This window comes from Dermacentor andersoni, chromosome 4, assembly GCF_023375885.2.
Source record: "Dermacentor andersoni chromosome 4, qqDerAnde1_hic_scaffold, whole genome shotgun sequence".
Lineage (NCBI taxonomy): Eukaryota > Metazoa > Arthropoda > Arachnida > Ixodida > Ixodidae > Dermacentor > Dermacentor andersoni.
Window position 1 is genome coordinate 69,221,773 of NC_092817.1, and position 21,658 is coordinate 69,243,430.

The window sequence follows — 21,658 nt, forward strand, 5'->3', positions numbered from 1 at the left end:
GTTTATTTTACTTGTTGAATAAGGGGTACACGTGTAATGCAGCCTGATAGCGAGGCGCCGCGACTGAAATACAGTTGGAATTTAAGGTTATGAAAGAGATTTACTTCGCGAGAAACTGCCTCCGACGGTACGGCTTTTCTGAAAGCCATGGATCTGCGTTGATTCTTTTTTAGTTTGTATATTCAACACGGGCGACAAACCAGCGCGCTGAGTGAGTGTATTACGATAGGCAAACACTTCTAAGCTGTCACTTAGTCATTAGTCACTGCGAAAGTACATTTAATATGCTTTTTTTTAATTCCAGTGCACATGGCGATCGGTGCGTTTGTGCCCATATATATGCGTCATTTGCGGTTTCGACGAGAGAAAAAGTTCCAGCGGCATACGCAACCTTAGTACTATGAACGCCAAGGAAGCTGCTGCATCCTGCACGCAACATTCGACAGCTAATCCATATAGACGCGCGCCAGCTACGACATGTGCTGATGGTTGGAATGGGATGCTTTGGTCAGGCTATTTTCTGTTTTTGTATGTAAGCGCGCTGGCATTACTTTTAAATACACCTCAGCATCCTTTCATGCCGTTAACTGCCCGAGCTATATACACACGTATGAATATAAGAATTAATTTTCTACTGCTTAAGGCAGTTGCGTCCTAGGTGAGCGAAATTACGGTATATACTGACTCCCTCCTCCTCTCTTGAAGCACTTAAAGCAGTTTCTTTTGCGCGGTTCCTTTCTGACCTAATCCCCATGCGGCCAGCGTCACTGGGACGTCTAAGAGTTGTATATCTCGCTTTACAATCTCAAAGCGACGGCATGAAGATCCGTGTGCGCGCATTTTAACGAAGAACCGATTTCAGTACGTGTTCAACAGCATGCACTTGGAGAGTCTTTTACTCTTGCCTCTGGATATTAATTTTTTTTTATTCTGCCGCTTATTAAGATACTCGTTCTCATTCAATCGATGCTAACTTATTGCTAGAAGGTAGCAAAATGTGCGACTGAGCGTTCGGTATCAACTCGGCTCTAGCAGAAATCAATCTGTGGCTTTAGAAACAACTTTGCCAGGTTAGCCAAAGTAATGATTTCCGCAGTGTGACAAATATACGGTACGGGTGCCCGTAGTTAGTATTCAAACCATAATTTCTGCTCATGTAGGACTTTGAATCTCATTTGCCGGCGTCTGCCCGCGTATGGCGAACTCCATTTATCGACGTCCTTTGCCGAGCTCCGCGTGCTATAGATGGCATAACACTCTCCCTCCATTTACTCCAGCTATGGATGCTCTGGAGAACGATTCCACGTCAGTCATTTAGAGTTCAACGAAGAAATTTAGTATTAAAAAAATTATGGGGTTTTACGTGCCAAAACCACTTTCTGATTATGAGGCACGCCGTAGTGGAGGACTCCGGAAATTTCGACCACCTGGGGTTCTTTAACGTGCACCTAAATCTAAGTACACGGGTGTTTTCGCATTTCGCCCCCATCGAAATGCGGCCGCCGTGGCCGGGATTCGATCCCGCGACCTCGTGCTCAGCAGCACAACACCATAGCCACTGAGCAACCACGGCGGGTAGAAATTTAGTATGCTCCTGCGGATAGACGAAACAAGCAGCGAACTTATTATCAGCGAAGGTGGGCCTGCCTGTAACAATTTATTCCTATACGAACGAGCATGCATGCTGCGCAATTTAGGCCGCATATTTCTCGCACAGAGTACATACGTCTTTATGACGTGCTGCATTCCACTGTGCATTAGTCTCAGAAAGGGTGTAGAATAGGACAAGTATAGGTGCACAAAGCGTTCTTGAGCACGTTTTCAAACGCCCTTACAGCATTGCAACGCGGGTCATGGTGGCACCCACGAGGCACTCGAGAGGTAGTTCTATGAAGAGAAAACCGTTTCGCCGGGTTGCAATACTGTATACAAAGAGCCCTTCATTACAGTACTTTTTGATTGTTTGTTTATTTGTTTGTTTATATGTTTATTTGTATTTATTGATTTATTTGTTTGTCTTTCCCCATTCCACCTCATAGTGTTCTGCCATTTGTTGTGCGAGAGGCATTTGAAAGATAATATATTGTTAAAGATAAAGAAATCAAGACACTTCGGCGATTCTTCTGGCTCTGCGCTCATTTACTACGACAGCAGTTACTCCTCCAACTGCCGTCAGCGCCGCCAACTTAGCGCCGAACTCCTGCAACACTGTGCAAACTCTCCAACTGAATTCAGCGACAATGGCGACGACTGCGGCTCAATAAAGACGTCGAATGCGTGACGAATATATGAAAACAACCGTGACAACGGCGGCACGACTGCGATGAGGGCACGTCACAACGAGGACGCAGCACCACGATCACGGCGGCAGATCAGACGGAAGTACACGGACCGGACGAGCAAAACCGTGCTGTCACGTTCTTAACTGATGTCGCACTAAAACAATAACAGTAGAGTAAGGCTACACTGCCAATGCTCTCCTTTAAAATTCTAAATAAATCACCAAGAAGCAGGCCGGTGCTGAGATAGATTTACTCTTTGATCATTGGGAGCACGGCGGCTGCCGTGGCATTTTCTATACCAACGGCTCTATGGAAGAAACGCTGCGACACCGGGTTCTTGCGTGGGTCAACCAGCAAGCAAAATAAGTGAGGCACGCTGACACCGCGCACATTTCGATCGTCCACGCTTTGAATCACGTTACAGCGAGCACGGCACCGCAGAGTGCCACCATTTAAGTTGTATTGACAGAAAGCGGCCCTCGCGCAACGGCGGGGGAGGGAAGGAAACAAAGTGCCGCAAAGGGAAGATCGCAAAATTGGGCCGGAGCTCTGCAGTCACGGATATGCGATCAGTCCTATACCTAGTACGTAGTACATGGTGACGCGAACAACAGAAACAGTTCAGTGGACAGGCCTATAATGGGGTGCTGTTTGTTTTCGGCGTTCAATCCGTGCCGTTTGGCTTTCTACGCTTGAAGCGCTGCTTGACGGCAGACAACGGTCATGTGTGTTTGTCGTAGACGCGTAGCTCACGATTCCGCTGTTCCTCAAGCGCCGAAGGGAGGGATCGGCTCTCACTCGCTCTATGGCAGCGCCGCTGTTTATTCTTGCATATTTATTTCTCTGTAGCCTTCTGTGCGTTTATTGTTCTTTTTTTTGTCCTACGTCACGTTTGGCTCATGGTTACTGGTGACGGTTGCCAGCAGCAGGCCGCTGTAACCCAAACACATATCACCATTGCATTGCGGTCTTCATAACGGCAGCCGACCTCTCGGTCCAGTAACGACAAAGAAAGCTTCTCATTCGAAATAAAGCATTGTATACGCCACGTTATGTGCCTAATGTTTCAGTGTATCTCGTGCAAAAAATTCTATTGCAGTGTTCTGCAGTGTTGTTTGCGTTGCTGAACTTAATCACATGAATTTTTTTCCGGCATGACTAACAAGGTTGTAGACGTTCGTAGGCGTGTTTTAGGTAATCGCGGGAATGTGTGCTATGGAGGGGGATGTACATCAGGGAGAAGTCGTTCCGTTCACGGTTCGCTCACAGCCTGACCGGAGCGGCGTCGGGATTACATACCCATTGTTCAGCTACACCTCAATTCATACATGCATGTTGAACATCTCACGTACCAAGGTCAAATCGATTACCTTGTTCCGATTACCATCCCTTACTTATATTTCTGGTTCTTTAGCTACTCTGTGCGGTGATGCTTTCATTTTTTTCTCTCGTCAGGATGAACAGCAACTGTATCATGTCTGTCGCTGCTGTACCTCAGCTTTTTTCCTCACTCCTTACGACGTTTGTGTATAGGCTTCCGCAATGCATATAAGACAGAGAACTTCTGAAGCAATTACACGACCTACAAAAGCCTTTGCAGCGATTCCACACTACCAACGCTCCTATACTTGCGTTAAACATTTATCTCAATTCAGATTATTCCTCTGCAGCGCGGCTTCCCTTAGTCTATTAACTGTACCGTATATGACCCTTGCCGCCTTAAAATGGCACCCAGCGCTTACCGTGTAGCGCAGCCGCTTTACCGCTTGCCTATAAAGTGCTATCTGCGTCAAAAATACGATAAGGCGAATTTTCCTCGTGGCGTAGCCCGTCATCCGTTTCACGTACCCGATGACTGCAGCTAAATTCTTACCGAAACACCTTGCACGCTGCTACTCATGAAAGCAGATACCGCATGACACACATTGTGGCCAGGACGGTATAGTGTGGTTACCGCGCGACGTGAAATAAAGCTCGCCAACGTCGACAGAAGCCGCGCCTAAAGTACTTTGGCAATGCGTTCCATATATACATACGGAGGCAACTTAAGATTACCGCTGTCTCACTTTTCTTTTTCTTTAGAAGGCCCTGTAGTGCTTCTATCGAGAGAACTGTTTAAGCCACAGAGTCTATCCATCGCCGATTACGCAATCGGTAGTCTATGCTTGCCGGCGTGCCTCTCACAACTGTCTGGCTCTATCCGACACGGAGTACAAAGCCAAAGGGAGGGGGAGGTGGAACCAGCCGCGGCGCCTGGCCGGAAACGGGAGCACCGCCGCTTGTGGCAACACGGATTAAAAGGGAAAACGAGACGGCGCGCCCCGTAGAAGCGCGCAAGTCAAAGAAATGGCGCTATAGACGCAAACTGTGGTAAATAAGATAAATAAATGGAAAAGCAGAAAAAAGAAAAGAAAGATTAGGATGGAGAAGAAGAAGAAGGAAGAAATGCAGCGAGGCAGGAGGTGAAAGGGAGTGAAGCCCGGAGAATAGGGCGTCCCCGGCTTCTCCTGCTATAAATTATGGCGTAATCTGGGATTCGGCTTGTGCAGCTATACGTTATAACGTGCCTCGCTGGCCGGTTCGCTGCTTTTCGAGCCGCGACGTACGGCCAGAGAGCGAGCCGCTCGCGCGAGTCCTCTCTCTGGCGCGGGCTGCACTGTCGGCGGCCTCGGAAAAGTTGGGAGCTGAAGCGAGAACTACACACACGCCGCACACAGGCCGAGGTGCGTGTGGGCCCCCGGTGAGGGTGGGTTACTGGGAACGGGCCGTGACTGGGGCTGAAACGGAGAGGGAGGGAAACTTGAAAGGCAAGAAAAAAAATATGGTAAGAAAACGTGATGAAAACTGGCGTCGAGGCTGCAGCCCTCTCTTCGAGGTGCCAAAAGATTTTAGTTCGTCTTTTTGCTACTCTTCCGCTACATCGGAGAAAGAGGGAAAGCAAACATAAGGAAACGGCGTCCAGAGGCGTAACGCGGACCCTATAGAGTTGCTGAGTAGGGTTAACTTTTCGCGGGCGCAGCATGTTTGTTCGAAATCAGGACGCATGAATCACGCGCCTCTCCGTATTACTGTGCGCCCTTTCGGCTCTATTTAGCCGTTATTCACCCGTTCCCCTCTCTGACTCTTCTATTTTTGCCACTTTTTTACGTCCGTTAAGAACAGACTCGAGAAATCGCAAGCTTGCTTTCGGATAACATGCTACAATCGCCTTAAAGTGCGGACCTCGCACGAAAAAAATGAATTAGAGAGAGGGTGATAGATGAATACCATGGGCTGATTACTCAATCTGTTGCGGCTGACTTCTCAATCTGCGTAAGTCTTTTGTTTTTCTTTCTTAAAAGGGATATAAAAAATACAGGATTCATTCACATCGAGAATAAGGCGCAACAATCAACATTATCAATCGTAACGAAGAACACATTGAAGACCACACATTAGGTGTTAGTGCGTTGCGATTTGCTCAACAATGCAATAAGAGAATGTAGATCAAAGCGTCACGGCTAAGAAACGCGTGGCAGGCTGGCTGAAGAGCACAGTAAATTAATGTAAAAGTCGTAAATTTACGTAACGAGCGCTCGCTTTACCAAGACCAAAGGCCTAAATAACAAAGCTTTTTTGTTCTTATGACCTAGTTGCCGTTGGCCGGTAACCTTCGCTCATGATATATGTTCAACATCACGAACGGCTGCAGCATCCGCTTTTACAAACCACTCCAGCGGAACTTCTAGCGGGCCCCGATCCTTGATACAACATACATAAGGGGTGGCACCACGGGTTTGAAATTCCCGAAGAAACTTCCTGCGACATAAATATACATCTATAAATAGCGCACCGCGCTTACCTACGCTCTTCTATAAACTTATATTTATCTTCCACACACATAATTCTGTCCTCTCCCTTTTATATCTCCCCGCTACCTACGCTGGAATGACACAGCGCAGACTGCACATTTTGGAAGTGCTATATACCCAGAGTACACGAACGGCACTTTCATCACGCGTGCTGGCGCCCCACGAAACCGCACGCGTAGCATCACGTGTCAGCGACTGTTGCAGCAGCAGCAATAGCAGTTTTGTTCTAGCTGATAGGATGCAGTGCGCGTTTGCACAATCTTCGCTGCATCCTGCGTGTCCGTATCCACCAACTTCAATATCGCCGTTCAAACTGCCTTGTAGTTTGATTTTCTATTTTCGTCCTGTACTGCAAATATTGCATATTGTATATTGTATATTGTATATTGTATAGCAGCCACAGCTGGAGTCACAGTCACATCAAAGGATACAGCGCACCGCGGTAGAGTCCACAGCGCCGACTCCTCATAAATTGTCCGAAGAAGACTGGCAAGTGGTTGTGATGCTTCGGTTACTCATAAATACCCTTCGTGTACTATTAAGTAAGTTGCATACTCCGTCAGCGCGAAGTGCAGTGCAAGTGCTAGATGCTCTTAATCCAGTGCTTGCAAGCCGCGAGTAAGCCCCATAGCTCACCCGTAGCCTCCTATTCGCGCAACCACCACTGGCTCTTTGGTCGTCCCAGATGTCATCAACGCAGATCACCAGCTATGGAACTCCCCTTTGGTGTCACGGGGCTTCACTGCACGCACATGCAGTCATCACTTCCTTCCTCTTTTCATCTTTTTATTCCCATTTTCCCTCACCCCCAGTGTAAGGTAGCAAACCGGACGCTCGTCTGGTTGATCTCCCTGCCTTTTCTCTCTCTCTCTCTCTCTCTTTTATGTTGCACCAACTAGGCCTTGAAAGTACGTATAACAAATAAATAAATACATAAATAAATATAGAGACGCGAAGAAGCAAGGACCCTCAACTTCCGAGACTGAAGTTTACACCAGCGTTGGACATCTGTAGCTCACCTATAGAACCTTGACAAGGACACCTCGCTTGCACGCATGAGAAGGTGTGTCGATTGTGGTTTCATTTTAGTAGACGTTTATTTTAACAATAGAAAGATGGCAAGATGTTTCAAAACATTCTTCTGTGAGCATGGAAGAACAACGTTTACATAAGGCTTGACTTTCTTGGAACCTACCAGCCTATATATGACCACACGTGGCTGGCTAAGCAATCAACGCTTGTGCATATGTACGCGCATACAGCGAGCTTTTCTTATCTTTTTCTATTCATCATTTAATTCCTCTACCCCAATTTTCATTGCAGGGCAGCTTGTTTAACCTGCCTGCCTATCCTTTATCAGTTCTGCCTCACTCCCTTCTTTTCTCTCTCTCTGTCTCTCTCTCTGTGTCTTTCAAACTGACCGGCTATATCTGAAGATTTCGAAAAGCATCAAGACACTTGAAATCAAACGAACAAACAAACATGAAATGCACTCAATGATAATTTCCTGATCGAAGTAGACAGTTGCCTGGGTGTCAATGCGTCGCCTGTTCAGCCCAGAGCACTAACTCGAGCGGCAGAGGAAAGCCTTATCCTGCTAGAAATCCAGGGCCACATTATCTTGAAAGGAGCCTAATCGTCACCTTCATCTTCGATCTTGCACGCAAGCAAGTAGACGAAGCAACCGAATGGCGTCCGCACTGTAGCGTACAGGTTCGTTTTATTCTGCGCACCACGTGGCATTTGCGGGCGTTATCGTGGCGATAGTCTGCAAGGTGTGTAGGTTAGCGCGTCAGGTGTGTACTGCGTCACACCTAGCGACAGGACTACGCGTTGGCTCGTCTCATAAGCAGGCTGTTGCCGTATATGCAACGACGGTTTCAACACGGCACACATGCAGTTATAATCAAACAGATTACTTTTCTTTTTGGTGCTGAATCGCCATGGATAAACGGTTATTACCAGCAAACAAACAGTCAAGCTCTAATGTAGGAGAATTCGAAAAATATAATAATGACTAAATAAAAAAAGATTGATGTTGCAAGCGCGCACTGGCTGGTTTATCGGACTGTGACGAGTGAACGCGTCCGTATAGCGCGACCAGATTCTTTGGCCTTCCGCGTCAATCCGGACGGGGATTGGCTAATCCGAGTTTCATTTGGCCGGATTAGGGAAGACCCGATTTGGAGTTGCACGGCCGCCTTGATCGCCTGGTAGCCGCGCAATAAGGATTTGTATTTGATGATGTCTTTCTACATGTATTCTATGCTTTTACTTTGCCAAGTCGGAGTGCTGATTGATTCGCAGTGGCCAGGCACTCTTTATGGGCGTCTGCTTCCCATTATTTATTTTGTCCTATGTAAGCTTCGTACCTGCTAGCTCTTACAAAACTGTTCATTGTTCCCATACCATCAACTAATTCGCATAACACTGCTGATGCTACTTCTTTATTAAGGCAAGCGATGTTTTCATAGGGACTATACTCATTCGCTGTGGTTGCAATATTCATTATGTCAGAGAAGCATATATAGCTCGAAATGTCGGAACAAATTTCCTCTTTCTTTAGTGCGCTATTTTGAACTCATTTCTGCTTTCATACATAAACGAAGAAATGAAAATTTTTCTTCAACAACCAGGGCAAATAACGTATCTTGCCTCACAGATGTTGGGCAGCGGTCCCGCAGACATCTCTGTAATCTTGTAGATATGAACAACGGTATTTATTTATTTATTTATTTATTTATTTATTTATTTATTTATTTATTTATTTATTTATTTATGTCAACATGCTGCAACCACGAAGGGCTATCGAAGGTTTGAGGAGCACAGGACCCAACGATACAAAGATGGAAACAAAATACAGTGCAAAGTCAATGGTTTAGCAAAGCATAAAACGAATTCGGCAGGCGATACCTTTACAGTGTACGTTAACGATGCTAGATTGTACGTGCCAAAATCTAGCGAATTCGTCATTCTACAGGAAGCAACTCGGTTTCTATCTTCAAAAGCAACGGAAAACGAAATTAACGAAGAAACGGCCACGCGGTCTGACGCCGTGTTATTACGGAGCGATCATATCGGCAGTGTGCTGTTGTGACATTTTCGGACTTCGCGACGCGCACGGTCAATTTGCTCCCATCAACATTTCCGGCGTTTCCAGAATAGTTCAACACACGGACCCCGGGCTCGTCATGCTTGGCTAACTAAGCTCTGATTCACTACACAGTCGCAAGATAATTTTGCCACGCAACGCAACGCTCCAATCTCCTGCTGTCCAATCTCGCATCACGCGGGTAGACGGTGCCCTTAATTACGCTCGGGTAAATAACGCAGTCCGTCGGACGGCGGCGTACGTTATCGAATCATCATCAATTCGGCCACGCAACGATCCCGACGGATAATGCGCACTAGGCGAAACTGGCGCTGGCTTGTTCAGATAATACGCCACCGTTGTTGTTGTTGTTGTTGTTTCTCCGTGCTGCTGCTCGCAATTTAATGTCGCGCGACACCTGGCTGAGCATAAAAACAAACTACTACCTCTGCAACATCAAAGGTGCCTCTTGCATCTGCAACGACTGCAGCGAAAGTAGGCGACACGAGGTAAGGTAGCTCATGCCGCAAAGAGGACGAAGTGGAGAACGCTCAATCCTCTCCTGTTCGATTCCTCGGCTCACTGGACGCGGGATTCATCTCGCCAGCGGCCGATGATGAGAAAGCGCTCCTAGGCTCGCGACGTCGCGGGCTCGTTCCGCATGTACGGGCTTCTTCTCTTGCCACGGCTATGGGGACCGCGGTCGCGCTGCCGCACACAGAGAGATGAGCGGGGTGCGCCTATAACGAGCCGGGGTATCGAATCTTGCCGTCCAATGGCGGATGGGGGGGGGGGGGGGGGGAGAAATTCGTTGCGATAGTGGTATAGTGGCGGCGGCGCAATTCCGAAACGCGCAACAATGGGCCACCCGCCTCCGCCTGGGACACAAGCCACGACCGACAACAAACAGAGGAGATGGAGAAATAGAGAGAGAAGGAGAGCTTGGCTGCCGCTGGCTGCCTTCCTAAATTAAAATGCCCGATCGAATGCGAGCTGCCGCCGCCGTCGCTGAGCCTGTGTGCTCCTCGAGCAAAAAAAGAAAATAGTGTGGGGGGGAAGGGGCGACCCCCCACCCTCCATCTTCCCGTTCCTCGCCCTACGGGCTTTCGCCCCTCGGCGGAAGGTTTTATTTCCCCCAGCTCATTTTCTCGACTTCATTCGAAGAGGAGCGAGCCCGGTGGTGGTGGCGGGATGGGAGCGTGAGGAGGAGGAGAGAGGGGGGTCGCCTATATTGCGTCTCTGGCCGCGACTGCACCGAGGAACCACTGGTGCTGCTGCTACTGCTGCGCCGCCGGGAGGAGATATAAAAGAGGAATTGCATCCTCGAATCGCCTGCTTGCCTTGCCTTGCCCCCTCTTCGCGTGCAGGGTGGCGAGGAAGGGGGCTGAGGCGAGCAAGCAAGCCGGGCGCCGAGAGGAGTTATGATTGGAACCAGCGGGAGGTCATCCGTGTGGAACTGCCGCCGCCGCCGCCGACGCTGCTGCTGCTGCGCTGGCTCCGTAGCGTGAAGGAGTGCGCGTGCGTGTGTTTGTGTGCGTGCTTCGTCGGCAGCAGCGAAAGAACGGTCGCTCGCTCCGCGGCAACGGCGACGGCGGCTGCGTTATTTCGGTTAGAGATTGGCTCCACGGCCACGCTATAACCTCTCGCCTCCCCTGCTTCCGATCTCGCGCAGCGTTGAACCCCCCGCCCCCACCCACCGTGTTACTCTTCTTTCACTCTCTCTTTTCTCCTCTCTCGTTCCACGGTTGCCGCCACTAAACGTCCTATCTCTCTCCCTCTTCTCTCGCGCTCGTCGCGGCGTCGTCGTCATCGTGACCCCCTTTTCTCGGCACCCGCATCCGCAATTTCCTTCCTTTCACCGCAGCATTTTTGTTCGCGCTTATTCCGCGATTTGTATTCGACCTTCTCCCCACCCAGACTTTTTTTTCTTGTTATGCTTGGTATTATTCTCTTTCTTTTTCTTTTTTCTTTCAATAACTCACGGTCTTGCCAGCGTGCTCGTCGCCCTGAAATTACGCAAGCGATCGCGCCGTCGCATGGCGCCTACGGGATGCTTCTCCGCGACCGCACGTGTAAGGTCGATCTGCATCTGTTATTGGCTGTGACAGTCTGTTCATTTCAGCTCCCAACGCATACTCCGTCTTTTCCTCCCTCCCTCCCTCTGCTTCTCTAGGCCCTCTCTTATATACAATGGGCACTCCGCGTCCGTATGCATGCATAGCGTCTCTGACGATGAAAGGTAGCAAAAATATACAAAAACGCGTATAAAAGCGCGCTTCTCCCACATATATACTACGAACAGGTCTTGCTACACGTAACTGAACTGGATGGCCATCTCAGTCCCCTATGTCGTTTTCTTTCCTATCTGGGGCAGCCCAGACATAATCTCCCTTCGGCACACCTGTTTCTGACAGTCATGCAGCAGTCACATAACGGGTATTGATCTCGCTCAAGCCCCGCATCGATAAAGGCAAGCCAGCGTTCCGTTGGCAAAGTACCCGTATAGCATAGAGTATGTAGCGCGACGGGAGCCCATATCTCGAGCTCGTCGTCGTCACGAAGCCGGTGGTAGCTATAGAGTGGTCGTTTTCTTTTCCCTCGCGGATGCGCTCGCGTAGTTTCATCAGTTCACCCTGCCATTGTTTCCAGAACGTATTGCGGCAGTCAGATTCAAGAGAGTACATAGAGAGGCGACCGCGCAATAAACCTATACCCGTATCACCCGTGCCACCATTGTGCCCACATGGACGGCCAAATGCGCTTTTAAATTATATAGCGTCAATCGCTCGGCGCCATAACTCTTAACCGTGCACTTTGAGGCCAGTCTTCTTGTACCATATGCATGGCACAGCTGTCACGAAGTAATAGCTGGGGGAGCTACGAAATAGCAGAAGGCATTCGATGCGGGACCATTTATTCGCGGGTGAGACTGCCGCCTATCTAGTTGGCGAGCTCGACAACTCAATGCGCGTCAGCCCGGCGTCGACTCAATGTCGTGTTGTGTGTGCCTGCGTGTGTCACGCCGAAATGAGCTTGCTTCAAGAGTGGCTGGCAATGAGGACGAGTAATTACGCCGGTCTGAAAGCAATATTGTGGCTCACCAGTCGCAACAGCGAGCTGCATACATAGGTATACTCGCGGACGCAGGAAACTTCGTTAAGGAATGGATGAAAAATAAATAGTAAGAGAGAAATAAAAAAAATAGAAAACAAAGGCAAGCTTTTCGTGATTCAATGTTATGTTCTTTCGGACGTGCAGATAACAGACATAACAGGCCTCCAGATACGTGTACGTATCGTTAGTGCAGCGAAATTGCACGCACGCGTACCTTATCTGACACGCTGTTCGCCTGTGCGGTCGAGGTTGCACCGCTGACACTATTTCATCGGAACGCACACACTCGCGCTCGCAAACAAGCGTTCGCGTTCGGCCGCTGCTGATATCGCCGTGATGCTTCAGTGTTGGCTTTGGCCGGGGAAACGAAGTTGCGCTATCGAGGCGCGTCATTTTTCGAGCGCTAATTTGTTCGACGTTGCAAATCCATTTCACGGGACAGAGCAGGAACATGAAAGACTGATGTCCGGCTCGAAGAATTTGGCATTATAGACCTCTAGTTGGGAGAGTGAGCGTGACTTCGGCCTTGGACGTTGGCGTGCCCGACTCTCATTAAAAAATTCATTCCGAAAATCCTGACAGGCCAATTACGCGTCGGAATTTGTACTCGTGCCACGGCCCACTCAAGGAACTTAATTATATTCTCTGTTTATCAGCAAGGGAATTGGTTCTGCTAATAGGAAACATTCTCCGCCATGTGGAGGAGGACAACGGTCGCATGCGCATCCTCTCACTATATAGGGTCCGATGTAGAAGAGATTTTGGGACGTGGCCTAGTTTAGAAAAACTGGCGTTGTCAGATCATCGTTTCATTGCGCCGGCATAATTACACGATAACTAAACAGAATGGTATGTTCGTGTATCAGTTAAGGGGCGAGGACGGCAGAAAGGGGGGGGGGGGGGGAGCGTGGAGGTTGGGAAAACCAGCGACTATCAACTTCATATGTGTGCGAAGTTAAATTCCCCTCCTAGGACATTACTAATACAAATTGCATCTTAGCAAGCCGCTTTTGAACGTCAGGGCAAGAGAAAAATACCTTTTTTTGATTGCTGCAAACATCAATAACTATTTTTGTTCATTGACGCGGACAGTTTGTGGATGGGAGGTAGGGCTAGTCAAGCTGCATTAGCGCAGCTTTTTTCCCCCTTTCCACACCACAAATGTTCTGCGTAAAACACACTGTACTGTTGGTGGTGAAAATAAACCTCAACTTCAACTTCATGCCAGGTCTGGAACCCCACCCCAAGCAGAGAGACAATAAACAAGCGGTCTGAGGTTTCATATAATGGGACTTAGTATATCACCTTGAGGAGGGGTAACGGTCTAATTACCGTGTTCTAGTATAGCTATGTAGTCGTTGCTATAAGAGAATTGAATAGTTGGTATTTTGACATGAGAACCATCTTGAAATATAGCGTAACGTGACGGCACAACACAAAGTGCGCCTGTGTTCGTCTTCCTTTCAGGGCTACCGTCCCGTTGCGCTATACTTCAAGATGGTTCTCAAGTCGTTGCTATACTTTCTCACTTGATTTGTGTGTGCGTGTGGACACATTTTCCTTGAATATGTTCGGGTAACCATGTACACCTAAGTGCCTTTTACTTTGTAACAGCCGGACGTGCTTCTGGTTACTCTCTCTGCCTTTCCTTTCTCTCTCCTCTTTCTTTTGTAACAGCTTTATGTAATCAAGTGCTTAAAGCTTACGGTGTTACTGTTTCATTCTTTCTTTCTTTAGCTCGAAGATACAGTTAACCCAATTTCTATGAATTCGTGTCTGCCTTATCAGCTTACATTCACTCTGGTGTCTTGTCGCGTTCGCGTTGTTAATCTTTCACTATGTACTATACGAACGCAGTTAAAAGCATAGCGGACATGTCCATGGCATCGCTGATGTGTGCAGAGTAATACACTTCTGAAACGCTCACCTTATTCCGCTATTTCGTGCCCATCATTCCGTTCCGAGATCCGTCGTTGTCGACTTGTCCTTTGATACACAGAGAGGTGCGGCCTGCGTCCACCTGCATGTGACAAAATATACGAAAGGCATGAGCGTGACGTGTTGTCGGTAAAAGAGGTACGCGGTGCATAATGTCACTTATCGTTTCACCAACGCATCCATCCATCAAAGGTACGCGGACAATCTTGATAAAATCAGTCAGTGATACAAAAAGCAAGATAGGAGGGGGAGGCTAATTATTTTGCACGGTTCGAGCTAAGTATTACCGTGGAAGAGAAAGACATTTAAAGAGGGAATTCTTAAAAGATTGCCGGACTGAATCGATAACAGGAAACAGGTGCTACTCCTAATCGAATTTAGTGGCCCACCCAGTGGCGTGCCGAACGCGGCTCACCAAGGAACCACTTGAAGCTGTTATCTTACGATACTCATATGATGACAGATACACACCTATACATAGACAGATGCGCCTATCTGTACACAGACGGCGTAGGCTTCCACTATATAGCTGCATGAAACATTTACGGCTTTACTCGCACCTTAAGTGCGACGCGATATTAATCAGAAAGCAACGACTGCACTGCCTGGCATGATGCTTACGGTTATGGGTAAGAAATTATGTCTACCCAATGGTCCTAATAATGTGCAAGCGGCCCTACGCACGAACAAGCATACACGTGCTAAAGTTCTTATGAATGTCTATTTAATACCTGCAGCTCGCAAGAATGATATAAGCGCTTTCTAGCAGTGATAACAGAGTAGTGAGACTGAGCGCGCTGTATACATATGTTGATAGAATGTTTCGCTTTCTCTGAGTGCTTCAAGTTGAGACGATAAGCGAGACGAAACCGCACCTATCTGTCGATAAAGTGGCCCGTTAATCTTTTATTGCGAGAACAAGGAGCAAGCGACAAACATTGTCGGAAGGACTCTTCGAAGCTGATAAGATTGCCGGGCTGAGTGCAGCATCCACTATCTCATTTCGGCACAAATTAAGAAGATATATAGAAAGATGAGGCTGGGAAAGTATGACCCGTTCTAATCAGTAGTGTTTCAGTACCAGTTCGTGCAAATCGCTGCTTACGTCTGTTACATTGCAGCGCGTGGTTTCAGTGACTTTACTGGGAGACCGCATTCATACGTCAAGAACAGCATGCCAGACCTTTTGTGGACCACTATCAACCACCATTTTCATTAAAGTTAGCCTCTTTATCTCTTTCTAGTGATTTTCGGTAGATCAGAATGTAGGTGACATCAACAGCAGCATCAAGACTGTGATAGCCGCAAGAGAGGCCCGAAGCTCCTTAAAACTTCCCAAGATTTTATTTGTTATTTGTTATTCTAGACAATATCTATCTATCTATCTATCTATCTATCTATCTATCTATCTATCTATCTATCTATCTATCTATCTATCTATCTATCTATCTATCTATCTATCTATCTATTTTTTTGTTTCCTACATAACAGTTTCCACATGTCTCGAACGTACAAAAGTCCTGAACTTAGTGTGGGCCAACCTCAATTATTATCGTTCTATTGGATGAACGTATTATGCGCACAAAATTTACTGAGACATGCCACTTCGAATTTAAAGTGTATCGTCACGTGACGCTGCGCGATGACGGGGATATCAAAAGCGCCGTTGCTCTTACTCACAAGCTCGCCGTCCACACGGTTGCGCATGCGCGCAGACTAACAATTAAATCCCCGCTACACATGTTAAACGAGAACATAATATTTAAAGGACAAATCGGAAAGAAATAAACCTTAAGTCAATTTGGAGTCTTCGACAATGGAATTACTCACAGCCTAGACGTGCCATTAATTATTTAAATTTGATTATGTGATTTTACAATTATGTGATATATATAAGAAGGAGCCAAGGACACCAAGGTAAACCAAGGCGAACATAGGAAAAATTACTTGTACTTATTACTTAAATTATTACTTGAATAAAAATAAAGATAAACATTGAGCCCCTCGGTTCTTTCTTCTCGTTCATTACATTACGAGGGTTCGATTCCAGCAATATTTATGCCTTCAGCTAGCATGTGTGGGTTTATTAAACTGTTGCCATCACCCAAATAGATCACGTACTCGTGACGCCTGCGGCACAAAAGGACATCCGCCACCAAGGTTTATCAGATGTGTCGCTAGCTAACAATCCCAGGGTTAGCTCTAGTAGTAAAAGCATAAGTACACCAGAAAATAAATGGAAGAACGGCGCCGCGGTAGCTCAATTGGCAAGAGCATTGCACGCGTAATGCGAAGACGTGAGTTCGTATCCCACCTGCAGCCAGCTGTTTTTTCATCCACTTTCATTCCTATTAATTTATAATTTCTTTAATTCAATTACTAATTCGCCTATCTTGTCCTTCGTGTCTTTGGTTGTTGACTTCTCATGGTATGATTACACACACACACACACACACACACACATATATATATATATATATATATATATATATATATATATATATATATATATATATATATATATATATAATTAATCAGTTAATAAACTTCTCAAATATTATGAATGAGATGAAAAGTGTCAATGAGAAAATCGTAGAACGACATGAAAAACTCCCGATACAGCTTTCTGTTGGTCAATACGTGGTGCATACAAGTGTTTTTCCGAGCGTGAAAGAACCCTGCAAATGCACGCAAAATTGCCGCGCGACAGGCCGCTCGAGGCACTTTGCGTGCATTCGCGGGCTTCTTCTCGCTCGGAAAAACACTTCTATGGAGCACGCGTTGAGCAACAGAAAGCTGTATCGGGAGTTTCTGCTGTCGCTCTACAATTTTCTCACTGGCACTTTTCATCTAATTATAGTAGTTGAGAAGTTGAATAATTAATTATGGCTTGGTTCTGTACCGCTACGTGGCATTTGCTTATTTTTTTTTAAATCTTGGTGTATGACAGTTGGGACGCCCTGTATGTATATATATTGGCGCTTTATTCGGGGAAATTTTCCGCCGACAAATATTCGGAAGATTAGTCCACCAAAGTTCGCAAGGTTCCGTAAAACATTGTGGTAGGGAAAGCTGGGTTTACTTTCTAGATTCACACCACACTTTAACCTGGCTCTCAACATTATATTCGATGAAGGAAACAAACTAGCAAAGAAACAAACAAATAAACAAACAAGAAAGAAAAGCAAGCAACCAGACAAACTTAAATTGAACAAACGAACAAGTGAACGGAAGGGGCAGAGAAAAACACGAAGCCACGCGGGAAATGAACACACGGCCCCGTCTAAGCACGCGCCTGCCGTCAACGTTTTCCATATAACCGCACCTCGATCGGCGGGTGGTTCGCACCCTGCCTCGTGGCTGCCGGCTATTATTACGTTTGGGCGCGAAACCGCTCCCGGGCGCCATTATTTTGACCCCCTGCATGGAGCGCCCCGCTCTCTCCGCAGCATCTTCCGCGCAGGGAAAAAAAAGGAGCACGAGGATGAGGTTGGTAGCTGGCGGTGGTGGTGGCGCGGAGGCAAACTAGCCTAATCTCGTTCCCGTGTTGCTGCGTGCACGGAAGACGGCGAACGTGAGAGATGGGGGGGGGGGGGGGGGGGGGGGAGCTTGTTCATCGCCCATTGCCGAAAACCCATTCCTCGTATATCCCTTCATCCCTGTTTCCCTCTTTCTTTTTGCGTTTATCCTCTCGCGCATCCACGTTCTCAGCCCACTTTTCGCCGTTTCCTAACCATTCCTTTCTTTCTGTTTTCTCTGTTTCCATTTTTTTCCGTTCGGGCTATTCGTCCCAGCCTCATCGACGAGCGCTGTTCCCTTCCAGTCGCATATACTCCCGCCATCGCCGGGACGGCGGCGAGTTCGAATTAGATCGCGGTTATGGGCAATTCGGCGGTTGCCCGAGCCCTCCCGGCAGGCGTCGGGATAAGAAACTCGACGGCGCAACGCTTCCCCCGACGCCTCTCACGACGCCAATCGGGCACTGACTGTGCCGCGGCTGATTCGACAGCGGTACGCCGACTGAGGAACGCTCGCCGAGCTTCTTTGTTCCATTTGCTTGTCGCTTAACCCTCGTACGTGTTGCCTCTATCTGCATGTGTGCGTGTGTGTGTATGGAGGGGGGGGGGGGGGGGGCGAGACCGGTGCCTCTCCTGTTGGTACGTGTAGCGTTTCTTATTATATTTTTATTATGCATACGCCACTTTGACTATTGTGCCGTAGAATGGTTCTGTGTAGCTTCATACAAGAACTGTGTGTATCACCAGTTTCTGATCCCGAGTGGATGGCTAAAATCGGAGTGAATATCTGTACAACACATTCTTTCTGTGCCCGAACCGGACGGTGGCTGGCACAGTTTGTAGCGCCAAAATCGCGTTTACGTTATTTGCATAAAAAAGAAGATAGAAAGCTTGACTTAAGAAACCCAGTCACATTACTTTCCTTGAAAGACCTACCTGAAGTTGTTGAGCCAGGATAGTTTCTTAGGTGAACAGCGCAAATTGCACGGACGCTTATTGTGTCCCTTTATCGCCCGTCCCTGACTCATTCACTGCTCACAGCACGGAACGCATGTATGGACCGCCTCGCGATAAATGTAATAATAATGCACCGCCAACAACGACGTTATCGTTAAATAACTACTATACATTTCCAATCGCCGCCGAAGGACAATCTCACGTATGCAGGGCCCCAGCGATGCGACGAGTCAGTCGCACCTGCGTCGAGGCGGGCGAATAGCAAAGCACTGTCGGACGCCGCGGCCCTCTTCGCAACCCAGCTGCCGTTTCAATATTCAGAGTACAATTCCCTCGGCCACGGCTAACCACACGCGGCTCGGCGTGAGACATGAATGATGCACGGCTCACTTTCACCGTATGATTCATTGTCGAGCGCGGGATGATCTTTTTTTTTGCATGGCGCCGCATGGCGCTGTACGCGCCAGCGGTGAGTGTACAAAAGGACGATACATATAAAAGGACACACATTCGAAGCTGATGTCGCATGCAAAACTCGGTTCCCATATAACGCCGATGCCAAACCACTTCGCAATAACATGACGGATCCGCGGAAAGAAAAGAGAGAGAAAGAAAAAAAAAACGCAACGAAAGATAAAGTGACTAAAGCGGCTGGGGGCTTATCCGCCTGAAAAGGAGCGCCAACGAGGAAATGAGAAAAACGCTTCCGCCGCGTCCTGGCCCTCGACGGTTGCTGTCGAACGGCCGCCACTGGTATGCGGCCCCATAACGCGACAAGCCTTCGAAATTGGAGCTCCGTTCTGCCTCAATCAAGCAGGCGTTATATACGCGCTTCACCGCTGCCGCCCACTGTTTCCCGTTTTCTTCTTCTTCTTCTTTATTCTCTCTCTCTCTCGCTGAGCGTGTTCCCCTTCCACCGCTGTTATGATTCTCTGTAGCAGCCGCACTTGTCTCTCGTGCCGATAAAACCAATGTGCTGCGCAAGTCATCGTCCTACGAGCGGCCATATATATATATATATATATATATATATATATATATATATATATATATATATATATATATATATATGTGTGTGTTGTCGATGTGCAGCCCATCTGTGCGCGCTACGAGCGCCTGCTCTATGGGATGAGGAACGGCGCTGTACGTCCGTCAATGTAGGCTCCCGTAATAGTAGCCGCAGTAAAGCACAGCTCTACGGAAGCGAAAAGAAATAAAACGAGAGAAGAACGAGGAGGGAGATAACCCAAGAACGGTGGTGGTGACAATGGCAGTGAGGCAACGCAGATGGAGAAAGAACAAAAAGCTACGAAGGCCTCCGACAAGGCAAAGAAGGCGCGCCAAGCAAGTGGGCAGCGCCAACAGCGGACATCCAGCAGCGCTGCGGCGGTAAACAAGAACTTCGCGAGCGCGCGCAACAATGGACGAAGAGGGACACAAATGCCGCCCGCGTAAGAAACGAAGCCCGCTGCTCGCAGCAGCACTGCAGGCGCTCGTAGGCCGTGTATGTATGTACCTGCTGTAAGCAGAGGCCAGGCTAAAGCACGCAGAGAGAGAGAGAGAGAGGTGGAGGAAGGGAAAGCTCCGCTTATATACGCGCGGTGGGCAGCATCGGCGCGGCCGGCTGTGATATACGGGGAGGCAGCGCGAGGCAATACGCAAGCGCGCGCCACTGCTTGCACGCTCACACACACGATCACGCGAGCGGGCGGGGGATACGACGGGCGACGGCAGCCGCCCTTATTGGATTGCCGTGCGCCGTCTGTCCCGGTAGCTGCGCTAGCGGTGGGACGTCGCGTCGGCCGGGGAAAGACGTGATCATCACGCAACGAGGTAGAGAGGGCGACTCGGCAAGCACTACAAAGGCCACCGCCGCGCCGTCGCTGCCAAAACAGGAGCAGTAGCATACGTATACTACGCCACCCGGAGTCTTATTTCTCTGGCTAGCGGCGTCGGCGCGGAGTGACCTTATTGCTGCCAATATGCGTGTCAATTCAGTGGCAGGAGGCTGCCAGAAAGAACCACCCTCTCCTCTTCGCCTCCCTCTGCCAGCGCCTCTCATCTCTCTATACGTCCACGCCTTCCCCCTTTCTTTGCCAACAACACGAGGAAGCCCTGCTCACTACCGTCGCAGCACGCAGCGCCGCTGCTGGCAATCACCTCTGACCCCCTCCGCACCCAGTCCCCGCCCACCCTCGATCGCGCAGCCCCGGTTCTCTTCGGCATCACAGTGGCGGCTTGCTCGCAGGGGGCGCAAGAAGCGCGCGGCCCGTAGCGGCCCGTTGTCCAGCTTGGGCCCCGTTGGACGGCAGCAGCGACCGCCGCTGGCAACTGAATTGCTCGGATGCCGGAGGTGTCGTCTCTAGGCCCGTTTCGCGTGACCGAAGCAGCGCGAACGAGAAAAGAAAAGCAGGAGGTTGGCTCGCGATCCGCGCGGACTTTCTCTTTTCGCGGTGCCAGAGGCTCTCGCGCGCGCCGCTGCAGCGACGACGTCCGCCGATTATTGGCCTTCCCCGGCCGGCCTCAATTTCCAGAGAGCGGTTTTTCGTGTCGATAGATACTATCGCCTGCGGGACGAGGGTTATTCCCGCATCCTGTTGTACAATCTCCTCAGTCCGGGGTCTTTTTTTTATTATTATTTGTTTATTTCTCCGCGTTTTTGTAGTGCACAAAAACACCTCCATTTCGTCGCAGGACACCCACCGGCGTTCCCGTCTTTCTCTTGTATTTCTTTTCAATTTTCCCGTTTCCTACTGCCCCTTTTGTTCGGTATGTACTCTAATCTATTATAAGCCCATACAAAATCTTTTCTTGCGAGCGCGCTTGCAATAGACATCGTGGGTGTTTCGGTTGGCTTATTATTTCTAAACCTTGTGCGTTCGCCTAATGCGCATGCCCTATATATAT

At 48.5% G+C, this 21,658-nt stretch overlaps 1 protein-coding gene across 2 annotated transcripts in view; it reads right to left on the reverse strand.

Moving 5' to 3' along the window:
• The window catches only part of LOC126536260 (uncharacterized), a 138,411-nt gene that overhangs the window by 67,662 nt on the left and 49,091 nt on the right, over positions 1-21,658 (reverse strand). For both annotated transcript variants that reach the window (XM_055073886.2, XM_050183158.3), the window contains exon 2: positions 14,266-14,358. The gene's annotated coding sequence lies outside the window, so the exon portion shown is untranslated. The remainder of the gene's footprint in view (positions 1-14,265; positions 14,359-21,658) is intronic.